The sequence below is a fragment of the Salvelinus fontinalis genome, chromosome 2 (genome assembly GCF_029448725.1).
Source record: "Salvelinus fontinalis isolate EN_2023a chromosome 2, ASM2944872v1, whole genome shotgun sequence".
In the NCBI taxonomy this organism is placed as follows: domain Eukaryota; kingdom Metazoa; phylum Chordata; class Actinopteri; order Salmoniformes; family Salmonidae; genus Salvelinus; species Salvelinus fontinalis.
The window spans coordinates 35,562,568-35,577,026 of NC_074666.1; the positions used below are offsets into that span (position 1 = coordinate 35,562,568).

Genomic DNA, 14,459 nt, shown 5'->3' on the forward strand with positions numbered 1-14,459 from the left:
ATCAGCCTGACTAACCAGTGTCTGTATGTAGCCTCACTACTTTTATAGCCTCGCTACTATATATAGCCTCGCTACTGTTATTTTTCACTCTACTGTTGTTTTATTTCTTTACTTACCCATTATTAGGTGAACACCTTTTTTGCACTATTGGTTAGAGCCTGTAAGTAAGCATTTCACTGTAAGGTCTACTACACCTGTTGTATTCGACGCACGTCACAAATAAACTTTGATTTGATTCATATGTATCAGGGCTTGCAGACTATAATGGATTACAAAGGGAAACCCAATGATGCAGAACTCCCAAACGAGCTAAATGCCTTTTATCCTCACGTTGAGGAATATAACACTGTGCCTTGAGTGAAAGACCCTGTTTTTCCAGATGACTGTGCGATCGCGCTCTCCATGGCCGACGTGAGCAAAACTTTTAAACAGTCCAGACGGAATACAAGGGTCTGTTCTCAAAGCATGTGCAGACCAGCTGGCAAGTGTCTTCATAAATTTTCAAATCCGTCCTTGTCCCAGTCTGTAATCCCAAAATGTTTCAAGCCGGCCACTACTCTCCCTGTTCTCAAGAGCTCCAAGGTAACCTGCCTAAATGACTATCGCCCTGTATCGCTCACATCTGTAATTATGAAGTGCTGGACATGACACACAACACCATTATCTTAGACCCAACCCAATTTGCATACCACCCCAACAGATCCACAGATTGCCTAATCTCAATTGCACTTTGCACTGTCCTCTCTCACCTGGACAAGAGGGGAAATACCTACGTGAGAATGCTGTTCATAGACTATAGAATGCGTTCAACACCATACTCCCCGCCAAACTCATCACCAATCTTGGGACCCTGGGACTGAACCCCTCCCTGTGCAACTGGATTCTAGACTTCCTGACGGGCAGGCCCCAGGTTGAGGGTAGGCAACAACACCTTCACCACGCTCCCTGCCATCCAGGACACCTTCTCTAAACAGGTAGGTTGCCCACGATAGCTGTCAGGCCCGCAATCTGGAGGCCAAGCACTGCAAGCCTGTGTATGTGACCGAGACTGCCAAATATCAGCACCACCAGCTTGCACCTACACCAGAGGCTGTCCAAGCATTCCCCAATGGGCTGGTACTTAACTTCTTATGGCTGCAGGGGCAGTATTGAGTAGCTTGGATGAAAGGTGCCCAGAGTAAACTGCCTGCTCCTCAGTCCCAGTTGCTAATATAGGCATATTATTAGTCTATTTGGATAGAAAACAGACGTTTCTAAAACTGTTTGAGTATAACAGAACTCATGTCAGGCAAAAACCTGAGAGAAAAATCCAACCAGGAAGTGGGAAATCTGAGGTTTGTAGGTTTTCAACTCATCGCCTATCGAATACACAGTGGGATATGGGTCATTTTGCACTTCCTACGGCTTCCACTAGATGTCAGTCTTTAGAACCTTGTCTGATGCTTCTACTGTGAGTGGGGCCAAAGGAGAGGGGGTTGAGTAAGGTCTATCATGAGCTGAACATGTGCTGACCATGCACGTTCATGAGAGAGCGAGCTCTGTTCTATAGCAGTTCTGAAGACAAAGGAATTCTCCGGTTGGAACATTATTGAAGATTTGTTAAAAACATCCTAAAGATTGATTCAATACATCGTTTGACATGTTTCTACTGATTGTTACGGCACTTTGACATTGTCTGCTTTTAGTGAACGCGCTTTGTGACTTTGGATTTGTTTACCAAACGCGCTAACAAAAGTAGCTATTTGGACATAAATGATGGACATTACCGAACAAATCAAACATCTGTGGAACTGGGATTCCTAGGAGTGCATTCTGATGAAGATCAAAGGTAAGTGAATATTTATAATTTTATTTGACTTCTGCTGACTGCACAATATGGCGGGTACCTGTATGGCTCGATTGGGCTCTGAGCGCCGACCTCGGATTATTGCATGGTTTTTGCTTTTTCCGTAAAGCTTTTTTGAAATCTGACACAGCGGTTGCATTAAGGAGAAGTGGATCTAAAATTCCATGTATAACACTAGATCAATGTTTATTATGAGTATATCTGGAAATTGATGTGGCTCTCTGCAAAATCACCAGATGTTTTTGGAACTACTGAACATAACGCGCCAATGTATACTGAGATTTGATATAAATATGAACTTTACCGAACAAAACATACATGTATTGTGTAACATGAAGTCCTATGAGTGTCATCTGATGAAGATCAAAGGTTAGTGATTAATTTTCTCTCCATTTCTGCTTTTTGTGACTCCAGTCTTTGGCTGGAAAAATGGCTGTGTTTTTCTGTGATCTGGCGGTGACCTAACATAACCGTTTGTGGTGCTTTTCGCTGAAAGTCAGACACTGTGGTGGGATTACAAGATTACCTTTAAAATGGTTTAAGAAAGTTGTATGTTTGAGGAATTTTAATTATGAATTTTAATTATTTCTGTTGTTTGAATTTGGCGCCCTGCACTTTCTCTGGCTGTTGTCATGTCGATCCCGTTAACGGGATTGCAACCCTAAGAAGTTTTAAGCAGCTTCTCGGCAAAGGCCTACTCCACGTAGCCGTCAAATGAGCAGCTCCCCCTGGCCTCCACCACAACAACATCTGGCGTAGTGGGCAGACAAGAAAACACATCAAACCAGCTTCCCCTTAATCATAGTTTTTGCATGTGAGCTGTTGGTGAGATCACTTCTCACTTCGCTGGCTATCAGGTCAACAAGGCAGTCATGTCTAGCAATGTACAAATCCTTGTATGAAAAGTAGCCATTCGCAACATGGGCAATGGACTCCATCACATTTGACTCAGGTAAAACACAAAATGGGTCATGGTTTGCAGGGTACCAGAGAGATTGTTTTATTGGTAGAACCTGCAGCCTCGCCTTAACAGTAAAGGTGAGAATGTCCTCGCCAATGGCAGCATTCTGGTACATGGAATGGTAGAAAGAGCGGTCAGCTCAGTTCAGAGCAGTGAGTTTCCCCTGCAGCCTCAGGCCAGTGTTGCAGTAGCTGCATCCATCTGATACCAAGGAGTGTTGTCCTGGATGTAGGATGGGATGCTCCATCATGGGTGACAGAAGCATCCACAACACCGCAATCTGCCACAACTGTTTGAGGCAGTCACTGGCTCAGTTTCCAGTCCATGTCCACTTGAGCGCCACTCCACTCGCACAGGTCGTTGCAGTCACACACACACAATTTGCCGCTGCTACTGTGTTCTTTATTTTACTCATTCATCTTGATGCCTAGTCACTTCACCCTGCCTTTATGTACATATCTACCTCAAATACCTCAGCACATTGACTTGGTAATTGTACTCCCTGTATATAGCTCCATGCTTGTGTATTTTATGCCTCGTGTTACTATTGTATAATACAGTTAACTCTGCGTCATTGAAAATGACCCATCTCACGGTAAAGTCAACACCAGTTGTATTCGGCACATGTGACATAACATTTGATTTGAGCAAAATGTTTGTCTGTCTACACTGATTGTCCATGACCAGGCAAACATGAGTGCAAGCTGGACAGGCACTAACATAGCCCACCCCACATTGTCATGCATGACATCACTGAGGAGGCATTTGGGTAAAACAAGAACAAAACACCACCATTGTACACACACCAACCTGGTGGCTGGAAAATCACTCATTTAATCATGAGGCTGTGTCCTCTCCTCACACAGACCTGCTGTTGGGTTACCTACCCCTTGGCACAAGCTGGATTGGGGGGGTTTTGGCACATTTCCGGCGAATCACTGCATTAAATATGGACATGTACGCCAACACAGCAGGGAAGCACACGCCACGAGACTTAAAACAGAACAGCGATAAAAGAAAGGAGAGTAAATCAAGGATGTAACGGAAGTGAGTAAAGAGAGTTGAAAGACAACGAAAGATGGATGATATGAGAGAGAGAGCGAGCGAGCGAGCGAGACAAAGAGTTAGGGTCACGGCTGACGCCACAGTGCGACATGCTTATTTATCCGGCGGGTGTCCTTGTCCAAGTTCACTTTGCCACGGCAGCATAATGAGAGAGCGAGAGAGGGGAAACAGAGAAGCGCGAGAGAGATTGGGGGAAACAAAGGGAGGGGGATGAAAAAGAGGGAGCATGATTGAGTGATACTCCCAGCCAGGTTATTGACTCTGCGGGTGCTGTGGGAAGAAGCAGACAGACTGCCACAAGGCAACAGTAAGTCACTCCTCACCCACCATCAAACCTCTCCTCATCCATTACCACCACAAACCTGTCTCTCCCAATCCACTGTCACAATGACATGAAAGCCCCTAACTAGATCTTAAAAGGCACTACAGTGGAGCATGCTCTGCATACTTCTGTTATGTAAGACTGGGAAGCCGACAAGAAATGTAGACTGACACATCCGTATGCAGCTCGATCATTTATTAATAAGGGCTGAGCCGAGCAGCTCCTGGTTCCAGATGCATTGGCGTGGCTGGATCAAATGGATATCCACTACAGCCTTACTGGCAGACAGTGGAATAGCAGTAGTGCACTGTGTGGAACAGAGCTTAACATTAGCAGCAGACTCCATAGAGAAAGTCAATCTCATAAGGGTTTTTCTGTTAGTGACAGTTTGTAAAAAAAAAAAAAAAAAAATATGTAATCGGTTTACAAGAAATCTGCAAGTTCAGTTGACATTGTTGGTGTTATCATTGGCAACTTCCACTTCAGCTCTCTAGAAGCAGCAGTAGCGCTACACTGTGGCCACGACTGCAGCTGCGGCCCTCTTCTCTCAGCAGGAATCAGTGACCTTAAACTGAAAATAAATCCCTTTCACAAAGCTGGAGCCTAGCGGCGACGAATGAGCATCCAAGTCATATGCAACTACACTCTCTCCCTGGCTTAATCAAAAAACAATATATATTTTTTTTACACCTTTATTTAACTAGGCAAGTCAGTTAAGAACACGTTCTTATTTTCAATGACGGCCTAGGAACAGTGGGTTAACGGCCTTGTTCAGGGGCAGAACGACAGATTTTTACCTTGTCAGCTCAGGGATTTAATCTTGCAACTTTACACTTAACTAGTCCAACGCTCTAACCACCTGCCTCATTGCACTCCACGAGGAGCCTACCTGTTATGCGAATGCAGAAAGAAGCCAAGGTAAGTTGCTAGCTAGCATTAAACTTCTTATAAAAAAAACAATCATAATCACTAGTTATAACTACACATGGTTGATGATACACATGGTTGATGATATTACTAGTTTATCTAGCGTGTCCTGCGTTGCATATAATCGATGCGGTGCGCATTTGCGGAAAAAGGACTGTCGTTGCTCCAACATGTACCTAACCATAAACATCAATGCCTTTCTTAAAATCAATACACAGAAGTATATATTTTTAAACCTGCATATTTAGCTAAAAGAAATCCAGGTTAGCAGGCAATATTAACCAGGTGAAATTGTGTCACTTCTCTTGCGTTCATTGCACGCAGAGTATATGCGATAATAATAAACATTTTGTTTTCGAAATGATAGTTTCCGGATTCGACCACATTAATGACCAAAGGCTCGTATTTCTGTGTGTTATTATGTTATAATTAAGTCTATGATTTGATATAGCAGTCTGACTGAGCGATGGTAGGCAGCAGCAGGATCGTAAGCATTCATTCAAACAGCACTTTCGTGCGTTTTGCCAGCAGCTCTTCACTGTGCTTCAAGCATTGCGCTGTTTATGACTTCAAGCCTATCAACTCCTGAGATTAGGCTTGTGTAACCGATATGAAATGGCTAGCTAGTTAGCGGGGTGCGCGCTAATTGCGTTTCAAACGTCACTCGCTCTGAGATTTGGAGTAGTTGTTCCCCTTGCTCTGCATGGGTAACGCTGCTTTGAGGGTGGCTGTTGTCTATGTGTTCCTGGTTCAAACCCCGGTAGGAGCGAGGAGAGGGACGGAAGCTATACTGTTACACTGGCAATACTAAAGTGCCTATAAAAACATCCAATAGTCAAAGGTATATGAAATACAAATCGTATAGAGAAATAGTTCTATAATTCCTATAATAACTACAACCCAAAACTTCTTGCCTGGGAATATTGAAGACTCATGTTAAAAGGAACCACCAGCTTTCATATGTTCTCACGTTCTGAGCAAGGAACTTAAATGGCACATATTGCACTTTTACTTTCTTCTCCAACACTTTGTTTTTGCATTATTTAAACCAAATTGAACATGTTTCATTATTTATTTGAGGCTAAATTGATTTTGATGTATTATATTAAGTGAAAATAAGTGTTCATTCAGTATTGTTGTAATTGTCATTATTACAATATATATAAAAAATCTATTTTTTTATTTTTTATTATTGTTTTATTTATAAATAAAAATATATATATATTAAAAAAAAAACATTAATTAAAAAATTTAAAAATAATCGGCATCGGCCTTTTTTGGTCCTCCAATAAATCCGTATCGGCGTTGAAAAATCATAATCGGTCGACCTCTAGTTATACTAGGCTAAACCGCAAATCAGACACTTTCCCCAACCCCATGTTAAATCAAATCAAGCTTTATTTATACTGCACATTTCAGACAAAGATTGCAACGCAATGTGCTTTACAGGGGAAAAAATATAAATAAAAGCTGAAATATTTTCTACAGAACATACATAATAAAAAGAAAAAAAGAATGACAACTAAAAAGCAACCTAAGGAAAAGCAAAGATAAAAATGTGTTTTAAGATCTCTTAAATATGTTCAGTTTCAGCCCCCCTCAGGTACTCTGGCTATTCTAGATGCTGGGGGCATAATAACTAAAGGCTGCCTTTACCTGCCTCATGTTCCTAGGCTTTGGGATAGTGAAAAGGCCAGTGCATAACTTAAAAGCATGTATTGATCTACACAATCATGGATTGATTTAAAAACAGAAAGAAGAATCTTAAATCTTTTTAAAAAACAGGCAGCAGAGACCTTAAAACCGGTGTAATGTACAGCATTCTGTATGTTTTGAAGTTGACCAACGGCTTTAAGCTATCTCATAACAAGAGGAAGCCCCTGCCCCATGAATTAATCTGCTAATTTAACCCGAGGTTAGCGTTTCCTCTTTTCCTTCGAGGGAACACGGGCACCTTGCTCAGCACAAAAGCCCCCGCGTTCTGCGGGAGTTAAAGGAAGGTCAAGGGTAGGATGTGCTTAGGCTTGCACAGGTTGCAGCCCCAACCCGCTCTAGAACTCCACAACAGGAAGCAGGAGCCCATTGTCCCACGGACTGAAACAACAGTCTGGACCTGTCTCCACGGCGACCATGTGACCACGGGACATTTGACCAGCACCAACCCAGGGGTGAGGAAGAAGGGTGCCCTAGCCTGATGGATATAAGGGGGGAAAAGGAAGAGGAACGCAGAGTGGAATCCAGCCACTGGTCAAGCCAGTTCTGCTGACTGAGGGTTGGTTTCCGGGTAGTTTATTTTCCTTTTTGTGAAATGCTTTGCTGCTTTATTGTACAGTCGGGTGGCCTGCACTGAGGAATGTCAAGTGTTCAGCAAATCCATATGCTCACAAGCATGTCACAAGACATCAGCCGGTTACCAGGTGAGAGTTTAAAGTTGACCACACAAACCTTTTAAAGTTGATGTCTTATTAAAGAGAGCAGGGCAAGAAATTTCTATTCAGTTTTTTTTTTTTTTACTGGTGGGGTAAAATGTCATGTCTTATTTAAATGCCATTTGGCAAGGGTTATTGCTAAAATGCATGAAGACTTAAAGGCAGTAAGGAGAGGAGCACAGTCATGTACAATGTAGCTAGGTAGGAGGAGAAATGGAAGCGACCTTGAGGACTGGGGCCATTTCATTTTCAGCTGAACTGGTTACATGGTTGTATGCTGCATGTTCATGTACATGTTCATGCTGCATTAACAAAGATAATTATGTGTTATGCTCTGCTAGACAGCCCTAGTATGATAAAACTAGGCTACTTCATAGTGATGGTGGAAAACAAATCTATACAGTTACAAATCAGGATATTTGACGATAGTGTATCAGATCGTTAACAATATCGCAAAATAATTTTTGCGCTACTTGGCTGTACCATCACCAAAACTCCAGTATTATTCCTTCATAGCTTGTTCTCCATCTTTTTAAATAGGGAGAAATTTTGTTTTAAGCACTTATTTCCATGACTGATCAAAACTTGATTATCGTGGCTCTCATCCCTCTGCAACAGACATGTGTTGAGCAATATGTTTGGAACATCAAATCGCAACACACACACCTAATATTCCACAGATCTGACTTGCCCTTTCCCTCCTGAGCAACCAGTAAACATTAGCCCGTTTTGAGTTTCTTTTTCATGTCTTCTGCATCCATTTTGCTGTCACGTTCAGAGTTTGGTATAACCGATTTATTGATGTGATTATGATGGACTATAGGTCCTATTGGTCACATACATGTGATGCTTACATGTTTTACGTAAAGAGAGCAAGGGTTGAGGGAATGTTTTTCCTAAACAAATTAGCAATTTCAGTACAGAACATTTCAGTCAGAAACAAGAAAGAAACTAAATGTTGCAGCTTCAGCACGGACAGCGCAATAAACACTTTCTGTGGTGCCTTTTCACTGCAGCAGGGAGGAGAGCGAGACAACGTGCGCCTGTCACACAGGAACTCTGTCATCGGGCTCTTTGAGTCATGCGTGTGTGTTTTAATTATTTCGTCAACCAGTGTGCTTAAAGCATCAGACAAGCTAAGTGCATAAGTAGTTGTTTTTATTCAAACAAATAAGTTGTGTCTGTCTATAAGGAAAAATACATTTAAACATTTCAACTGGTCGAAAGAACAGGACGAGTCCCATCGACCAAGTTTTTTTTTTGTTTTGTCGAGGACAGCCCTACAGCTCACGGATAGATCTCGCAATGAATGAAAAACGGAGTTGGAACATCAGCTTGCACAATGCAAAGGTAAAAGAGAACCGTGAGATTGAGACACCTAGCTAATTAATGCTACCTAGGTAAACAGGAGTTGGCATTTCGTGGCAACGATGAGAGTGCCAGCTCATCAAACAGGCCCAGGGGAAACTACGTGGGACTACAACATGCCGTTGCTGGAAAAAAACAAGCTAGCAACCCATTTAGAGACCACCACTGTGTTTGCTCAAGGCCTATGGTGGAATTTAATGAAACTGGCGCACTCTACCGTGTTCTGCAGAACAAAGTGATGGATATAGGTTCTCCCGTAGCATTATCAGTGGAACAATGAAAGCACTGGAACAGCAGCGACAATACTTTGATCATTTCTATGAGCGATTCGAGCAGAACTGCGAAACTTGTTGTAAACAGACAATCAGTAGAGTAGAGAGGGGGCAAATCTACCACATACTGGACAATGGCAATGTTCAGATGACAGACAGGTTTAATCTCTTTGGTGAACTTACATTTGGTTGACTTAGTGGACTGCAAAAAAATAAAAACAAGGTCACAGAAGATCGACACCAGTACTTAGATTTCATTAGGACTTAAGGCTCATCTTTTTAGATTGTACAGTTCACAAATGGTACGAGACAAATCACCTGGACAGCGCCTCGGCTTTTTGTTCCAGCATGACCTGACACAGACAATCCCCGAAGCAACAAAATTACTGCAGCTGGTCCGCACTATACCAGCCACAACAGCATCCGTTGAGAGGTCCTTTTCTGTGCTGAAACGGATGAAGACATAGTCGAAAACAGACCGATCAAGGTTGACTCATCCCTTGCCATCATCTCCATCGCATCGAGACCAAGACACTTAAAACTGAGGGCCAACAGGGAGGAGTTCTACAGTTCAGTCACTGATGTCTTTACCCAGAAGGACAGACGGACTTCGTTTACAAGTAAGTGTTTATTTACAGTAGCACCCTCTACTATTATTACATTACATGTGTATTGTGTAAGTATACATCTCAAATCAGTAGCGCTGCCTAGGCAGTGTGTGTGACCCGCCGTCTACAAGTAAGCCTAATCACTGGCATTTGGGTCGCTGTCTGTGGTGTTGAAAATTGCCTGTTCTTGCAGTTGCATGTGGCACAAGCTATTAGGGCATGTGAATGTGTGTCTAATGGTTACACCGCCTCCCTGCTGCTGTTTGGTTGTCAGTGCTCGACATTCAGGGATGCCCCGGCAACATCTGCCGAGCTCACCCGGCCAGTTAATCAAGCTTTCATATAGCCTGCTAGAGCCAGTACATTTTCAAACTCCAAAACATATTTAAAAAAAAATATATATTTAATCCATCACAATCTTCAAGATGTCTGACGCTTCAAACTTGTTATTAACCAGCATTTGATTTCCAAGCGAAGCCAAGAATGTCAAAGCCTTCACTCTCTGTCTCGAGTGAGCCCCGCCTCAGTATGTCCTGGATACTAGTGACAGAACCGTCTCAGCGGAGATGGGAACTTTGGCACACGCATTCCACAATCACAGAATAAAAGTCCACCTTTTCAGTCTTTTTTCATATCAGACATCCTTCATAGGAATGTCATTATCAGCAAAGAAACATTTACGTAGGCCTAGGACTACATGTTGCTGCTTGTTTGTCAAGACAAACATTTACACATATGACAAAAAAAATAAAAAATAATGCTATTGTTGTCTATATAACATCAAATGTCAGGTGGCGAGAACATACAACGCCTCATACAGCCAATTGCTGCATGGAACTAAATGTGTTCTAACATTCCTAAACTACAACAGTCTGCAATTATTTAAAAGAGCAGGATCCCAGCTTTCCAGTCATGTTTGATATATTTGTCAACTCCAACTTTTGCACAATTGGCAGCGTTTTACATTCTGAGTGTCTGGATTTATGAGTGTGAGTGTCTGTGTAAAATAATAATGCCTGGAAAAACAAGCAGTGCTCTTGTTACTTAGAGAGCGAAAAGTCCCAATCTATCACAGCCAGGGCTCACTAAACACCCAGCTGTATAAATGGTTGATATATAAAATTGCAAGCTATGCAAGTGGCCCCCGAAGAGTGAGGATAGGACAGGACACCAGCAGGGGGAGAGCAAATAGTGGATGGGAGGCTTTAAAGCTGGACTCAGTGGTGAAACAGTCATGTCCGTTTGTGATATTACAACAAAGAAATTACTGTAAACCAACACTTTTTTTTGCTAACATAATTGCGCATGCGACAGAGTGGCACAATATGCACCATGCTGGTACCATGTACCATTTTGACCATGCTGCGCGATGCTCCTCAATTCCGCAACAAAAACAATAACAATGGTGGTGGAGCGGCCAGCGGCTCCGTTTCCCCCTACTGTGGACTCCATCTTTAATGTCTCGGCCTAGTGGGAGATAAACAGCACAGTGTCCCAGCCAGCAGCACTGCATTGAAGTTCACAATGGGTTTCCCTCAGCCTGTGGGGTCAATACGGGTGAAGCCATGTGTGCTTTGAAGAATACTGCGAGATTCTGGTAATTTGCCTATTTCTGGCCATCTGTAGAAGTCATGGATCTGATAGAGCTTGGCTGGCTGGGTCTCTGTTTAAGAACAGCAGTAGTGGGCCAGCTGTGTGAGAGAAACCATCCATCACCTGCCCACTGGAGCACCGTGACATCACAGCGGCAGATAGGGGGGGGGGGGGGGCTGACGTTAGAGTAGTCAATGACTTCCTCAGATCATGTGACCACACTGCACCAATGGGCTCAGTAAGGCTTCAACTGTTTCCTGGGAGCTAGCTAGCTCTCCTGTGTGTGAAGCCTCATACCAACCACCCCATATACCTGACACTCAAGAGGGGCTGTGTGTGGACTTAAACCTGACAGGGAGGCCAACAGATGATCACTGTAGCCCTCTGCTACACTTTTCATCATGTAAATGGCTGACTGAGAATAAAGGGAACCCTTGGCTCTTCATTACCAATTACAGCCCACTGTGAAATGCCCAGTTGAAGAACAATGTGGCACATTCTGCATGATCCGCTGCTCATGCCCAGCTCCATACCATCCGTGAAACATGCATGAAAGCATATGCAGGTCATGCATAAGAGATAGTGGCTGGACTCCCGTAAGGTATATATCAGTCACACACAATGACCTTGACGTGCCAATGACACAGAAATCAAAGGATACATACTTCAGAAATAACTTCTTATCACCCTAAACCTGTGTGCTGTGGGCAGCTGTTGTAAGGCCACAGAAACAAATGAATGCAATTAATTGTGTGAATACAATATCCTTATCTGGCTTTGCAGTGAACACGCTTTGATGTTGAGAATAACTTGAGATGGCCTTAAAACGATAGAATGCACCACAGGTCAATGTGAATTCTACACACACACACGTAATTTCAGTCAAATCTATCATTCTGAGAAGTAATATTTCTCAGTCAGAATGCATGAGAGGTGGTGGATCTGTTGCACGACAACCCTGCCTTCCAGTGTCTCCATATATACATGACAACGCCAGCTGAGCTCAATGCACAGAATAGCAAGTGCATTACCACCTTCCTCCATCTACTGTAACACCCACTCCTGTAATTATGGACCTGTCAAGGGCATCAGACTTTTCCCACTCTATAAACTGTACATTCTAATTCCACAGACAAGAAGGCCTTTACACAGGCTTGTCAACCTCAGACTTGAGGTATGAATAACTCCAGAGCTATATTATTTAAAGTTGCCGAATCAAATGTAGCTTCAGTAGCCAACAGAACAGGTACAGTAGTGATATGGAGTGCTATTGCTGTGAGTGCACTGTGCAGCAGTAAAGGCTAGAGTGGATAATAGGTCTCATGATTGGGGCACTGCCTGTAGGGTTCATTTGTGTTGAAGTCACCATCCCTGTCTGCACTCTGCACAACAAAAAAATCTAGAGGCCAGCCCTCCAATAACGTTAGCTCACAGTCAGGGGGACAGAAAGGGAAATACTTTTTTCCTCCCTATGTGGTTAGCCATAATCCTCCTGAGAAAAATAATTTTACACCACAGATTTAAATACTGAGAACAGTAACAATTCCACTCAGACAATATCCACGAGAATAGAGAAGATAAAGTAGAATCAATGGAATAGCAAAAACAGTGCCTCTTCAGATGTAGAAAATAACATACACAATTGAACAACAAAAGTGATGTCTCAGTCACGAGCAGCGCTTGTGTCTATGGAAGTATTGTAGTGAAGTCAGTCTGACTGTGACAATCTATCCAGCTGTGGTTCTAATAACGGGTTTTGTGTGCGAGACATGCTGTAAAAACAAACGATGCATTATGTAGCAGCAAATAAACAATGCAAACCAAATTATTTTTCCCAAGCCAAGATGTAGGCGGATCACATGTCTGGTTCTGAATCTGAGGCTCCACAAAAACACCAAAGAGACTGATTTATTCACTAGCTAGGTCACAGATCTTGCAAGCCAAGTCTTGACACAATCCATGCTCTCCAAGGAGCATGAATGTTTTCCACTTCCTCAACCTGACCGACAGAGTTCAATAGTCCCGTGTGGCTCAGTTGGTAGAGCATGGCGCTTGCAACGCCAGGGTTGTGGGTTCACTTCCCACGGGGGGACCAGGGTTCAATTCCCACGGGGGGACCAGGATGAATATGTATGAACTTTCCAATTTGTAAGTCGCTCTGGATAAGAGCGTCTGCTAAATGACTAAAATGTAAATGTAAATGTCACCATGACATGTAACCTATGTCAGGCTAAGGTATAGTCATTCGAAAACCACAAACACAGTTCTCTTCGGTTTTATTGGTCTCAGACATCACAAGGATCCCGAGTGGCGCAGCGGTCTAAGGCACTGCATCTCAGTGCAAGAGGCATCCCTACAGTCACTGGTTCGAATCCAGGGACTGGATTGGATTCGCACACGAATCCAGCCTTGATTGGGTTAGTCCCTTTATTGATTTAGTCACATAGGGGCCCAGCGTCATCCACGTCATAAATAATAATTTGTTCTGAACAGACTTGCCTAGTTAAATAAAAGGTTATATTTAAATATGTAAAAAAATAAAATTTAAAAACCACATAGTGTTCTATGTCAGGTGTCATTTGTGGAGCATTTTAGTGCTTGAAGTGATCCTCCAAGAGTCTTATATCAAAAGGAAAAAAAATAACTATAAAACGTGTCATCTGTGATATGGGAAATCTTTGGTGAGTATGCATTCATATAAACAAAAATCACATTAAGCCTAGTCTGCGTTCATGTGAAGGTGTGTCATGCACCTGCTGATGACAGGCTCTCTCATAATATCAAGATGTGTGTACCTAGGAAGTAATGTCCATTCACTACCACCAGCAAAGCACTAAAATGTATTAGCAATCGACATGAATGAAAGGAGATTGTTACTGTTAGGTTTGGAAAGACAAACGGTGCCTATTGACTACTGACTATCAGGCTTGGTGTTAGCTAGAGACCTCGCTCAGCTGGCTGAGCTAGATCAGCTTTTTCAAAACTGGGGCAAGAACAAGTGTAAATGGAGGGTTGGCAATTCAAACACAAATCGCTTTATAAGTCAGATGTGTGACAGGTTAGAACTT

General features: G+C 42.8%; 1 protein-coding gene across 1 annotated transcript in view; it reads right to left on the reverse strand.

The window, feature by feature from the left end:
- Nucleotides 1-14,459, reverse strand: part of cltca (clathrin, heavy chain a (Hc)) — a 64,253-nt gene that overhangs the window by 48,859 nt on the left and 935 nt on the right. The window lies entirely within an intron of this gene.